A 4757-nucleotide genomic window follows, 5' to 3' on the forward strand; every position below is an offset into this window, starting at 1 on the left:
GTCAGCACCAAGGACAGGTCTGCCTGCCTATGTGTGAATGTGAGTCAGCACCAAGGACAGGTCTGCCTGCCTATGTGTGAATGTGAGTCAGCAACAAGGACAGGTATGTCTGCCTATGTGTGAATGTGAGTCAGCACCATGGACAGGTCTGTCTGCCTATGTGTGAATGTGAGTCAGCACCAAGGACAGGTCTGTCCACCTATGTGTGAAGGTGAGTCAGCACCAAGGACAGGTCTGCCCGCCTGTGTGTGAATGTGAGTCAGGTCTGTCTCCTATGTGTGAATGTGAGTCAGCACCAAGGACAGGTCTGTCTGCCTATGTGTGAATGTGAGTCAGCACCAAGGACAGGTCTGTCCGCCTATGTGTGAATGTGAGTCAGCACCAAGGACAGGTCTGTCCACCTATGTGTGAATGTGAGTCAGCACCAAGGACAGGTCTGACCGCTTATGTGTGAATGTGAGTCAGCAAGGACAAAGTGCTCTCTAGAAAACGTTATTACGCAGTTTAGTAAGGTATACGCATTCTAAACAAGTAATTAAGAAATAAGGCAGCTTTCTATTATAATTATTTCATGCTTTTCTGTTCAGTTCATTCTTGTTTATATTATTTCTGCTTGTTGATATTATTTCATATGTTTCTGTACATATAATTATTTCATATCAATTTTGCTGGATATGATTATCTCATACTCTCTTATTTTGTACTGGATGGTTATCATACTTTTGTTTCGTTGAATAAAACTTGAAAACGGAAAGAAATAAGACAGCTGGCGTGCGCAACGAGTTTTGATGCTGGCTGCCATCGGATATGTCAAAAGCTAATAAACCCAGAAAAACAATCGTATAAGGCTTTAGATTCACGTATTCACAAACAAGTCATTTTGTATAAGACGTATTTCATGATAACTTAACGAAGCTAAGATTCATCTATAATAACAAGGCAGCGTAGCAAAAGGGGCTCTTAGTCGGGTAGTTTAGGACACCCAATTCTATTTGTTCACATAGACTTTTCTCACTGGGAAAACAAACAGACCTGACACTGCTGCTGAGGTAACATTTGCACGTCATTGGCAGGTGATTGACAAGTTTGCAAACAACAGGTCAACGCTCCATGACAACCCAGACCCAGATACAGTCACGCACCGTTACACCTGTGGCATGGTAGGGCAGGTTGCGGGGCGTAAAATACGTTTACTCTAAAGGTTGATTATAACAATTAGATCTAAAATCTCGTCAGGGGAGAGCCGGGCATGGTCGGCAGAAATATGAATTAATTGACAGACAAACAATAGAATATGAAAGAAAATTATGTATATTGTGTCATTTTATTCGAAAACATCACAAATCGAAAAATAAGAAATGTGAAGAGACTCTTTTCAGTATAAAATTCATCACAGGATGAAATCTTAAGTGAAGCTGCCTTCTTCCCAGAACTTGGCGGTATGTTAGGTACAAAACGCCTACAGTGTGTGTGTGTGTCCTGTTTGTATTGTTTGGTGTAAACAAAATCGTTATAGTGCTGTACTAATAGGTGACCTTCTGGGGGTTCGTCGTGGCACAACAACATCGAAATCCTATGTCGCATTCATACTGTAGTTTACTCAGAACATACCCTAGACGCTGTTGTTGCTTTTCCATGGCCTCTGAAGTCGGTGGCACACGCTGATTGGTTATGTTGGCACGGCAGGTATGCACGTCATGGCAACCTGGCCTGAGGCAGGTATTTTTACACCTGACGTGTTGTGTAAAAGGCGGACCGACGCGCGAGGCCCACAGTTGGGGGTAGAGCGGCGGGGGCCCAGGCCCGATCCCGACTCTCTCGCATCGAGTTTTCCCGAGTGGACAACAGTAGAGAATAGACACTTAAAGGACAACTAAACTTCTTTGGAAGGACGTGACGTAGTCCTATTCTTGTGGAAGGAAGAAGGGAAGTGAAGTAGTCAGGGGAAGCTTCAAAACTTGTTCGAGGTCGTCACCAATGTTTGGTATCTACCTGCTGACATATACGTGAGTTCAAAGTTTCAAACATTTTGTATCAGTAGTCTCATTCAATGTAAAATCTATGTATTCAACAACAACAGTTGTGCTTTCCAAATCTTTGCAGTTGTTACAGGCGTATCCATGAACATACTTAGCTTTGCTGCATGTATGTAAGCACAAATAGCACGACGCAAGAGGAGTAGAGTAATAGTCGCGGTGCCATTGAAAACTGCCCACAATGGGTCCGACGTAAACAGGCCCAAGTCTTGAATGACAGGGGGTAGCACCAAACAACGCTTGTAGCCGTGGCAGGTAGTTCAGTGTGATGTAACCAAATACTGCCGCGCCAACTGTCAAACAGATGTGCAGTCGGGCTGCGTATTCGATGTATTTTAGGTGCGCTTTTTTTAGATACAATGTATTAGACTACTTTAACGTTAGTTCGTCAGTTAGAAGGGTTACTATATACTAAACTCGACACAAAAAGTTTGGAATATCAACTTTGGCTGATCATATTTCCGTTGTTTCTGCATCAATTTCAATGTGTTATATATCAATAGAAAGCGTGTATACCAAAGATTACGTGAAAAAAGGATAGATTGAACCTTTGACACCCGCACCCATACCAACAGTATGATAGTGTGACACAAGAAGGGAAATTTGGGCACTTTTTTTCGCGACCCACTGAGGCAAGCAGCCATGGTGCTCGTTCCACGAATTTATGATCATAAAGAGTTTGATACCATGGAAATGAAAACCATACACGCTTTCTATTGCTATATAACACATTGAAATTGATGCAGAAACAACGGAAATATGATCAGCCAAAGTTGATATTCCAAACTTTTTGTGCCGAGTTTATATACTTTACTACTTGGTAACTTTAAATAAGCGAGTGTGAGTTCGCGTGCAATCAACCGTATAGCCCGAGACTCCGTAAATTGATTTTTGTTACCTTCGTAAAGAAAACTGCAGCCTTACCTACCGCTGACTGTTTAAACTTCTGAGTTCCTTCACATCTTCCTCAGGACATCTTCAGAATAAAATCTGTTAACATTTTGTTATGAAGATTATCACATATATAATAGAAGATATCAACCCTGGCGTTTCTACCTTATAAGACAGTATATATTTTTCCTAATATTAAAGCTGCTGGTCACCTATTCAACTACCACAACCTGATTTCAATAGTACTTGAAAGCTCTTTCACCACAGCTGTCACTTTCAGTACTAAGTATATCCGCTTTTTTCTTATCAGGTCATCGCTGAAGTGAGAGGATTCAAGTGACTTTCAGCCGGAGCAGATTTAGGAAGGATTTACTGAGACTCTATTTGACTAATATATAAAACTTCCTATGGGAGTAGTTTGCGTGCATTATTACAGCATGTTGTTGTATTTTCTTAAACCGTTTCCCAACAGTAAAGAGTAGAGCTGTGGGAAAATGTGACATGTCTCATTTTTGAGATGACGGAAATCTACCCCTGTAGATAAATAAATCAATAAACCTTCATTCCAGTTATGAGCAGCGTTTATTTACTTCTTATCACCATGTGGAATAGTGTGAATGTGAGTCAGCACCAAGCACAGGTCTGTCTGCCTATGTGTGAATGTGAGTCAGCACCAAGCACAGGTCTGTCTGCCTATGTGTGAATGTGAGTCAGCATCAAGCACAGGTCTGCCCGCCTATGTGTGAATGTGAGTCAGCATCAAGCACAGTCATGCCCGCCTATGTGTGAATGTGAGTCAGCACCAAGGACAGGTGTGAATGTGAGACAGCACCAAGGACAGGTCTGCCCCCCTATGTGTGAATGTAAGTTAGCACCAAGGATAGGTCTGTTTGCCTACGTGTGAATATGAGTCAGCACCAAGGACAGGTCTATTCGCCTATGTGTGAATTTGAGTCAGCACAAAGGACAGGTCTGTCTGCCTATGTGTGAATATGACTCAGCGCCAAGGAAAGGTCTGTCTGCCTATGTGTGAATGTGAGTCAGCACAAAGGACTGGTCTGTTCACCTATGTGTGAATGTGAGTCAGCACCAAGGACAGGTCTGTCTGCCTATGTGTGAATATGACTCAGCGCCAAGGACAGGTCTGTCTGCCTATGTGTGAATGTGAGTCAGCACCAAGGACAGGTATGTCTGCCTATGTGTGAATGTGAGTCAGCACCAAGGATAGGTCTGTCTGCCTATGTGAATATGACTCAGCGCCAAGGACAGGTCTGTCTGCCTATGTGTGAATGTGAGTCAGCACCAAGGACAGGTCTGTTTGCCTATGTGTGAATGTGAGTCAGCACCAAGGACAGGTCTGTCCGCCTATGTATGAATGTGAGTCAGCACCAAGGACAGGTCTGTCTGCCTTTGTGTGAATGCGAGCCAGCACCAAGGACAGGTCTGTCCGCCTATGTGTGAATGTGACACAGCACCAAGGACAGGTCTGTCCGCCTATGTGTGAATGTGAGTCAGCACAAAGGACAGGTCTGTCTGCCTATGTGTGAATGTGAGTCAGCACCAAGGACAGGTCTGTTTGCCTATGTGTGAATGTGAGTCAGCACCAAGGACAGGTCTGTCCGCCTATGTATGAATGTGAGTCAGCACCAAGGACAGGTCTGTCTGCCTTTGTGTGAATGTGAGCCAGCACCAAGGACAGGTCTGTCCGCCTATGTGTGAATGTGACACAGCACCAAGGACAGGTCTGTCCGCCTATGTGTGAATGTGAGTCAGCACAAAGGACAGGTCTGTCTGCCTATGTGTGAATGTGAGTCAGCACCAAGGATAGGT

This window comes from Branchiostoma floridae, chromosome 14 (genome assembly GCF_000003815.2).
Source record: "Branchiostoma floridae strain S238N-H82 chromosome 14, Bfl_VNyyK, whole genome shotgun sequence".
NCBI classification, from domain to species: Eukaryota; Metazoa; Chordata; class Leptocardii; order Amphioxiformes; family Branchiostomatidae; genus Branchiostoma; species Branchiostoma floridae.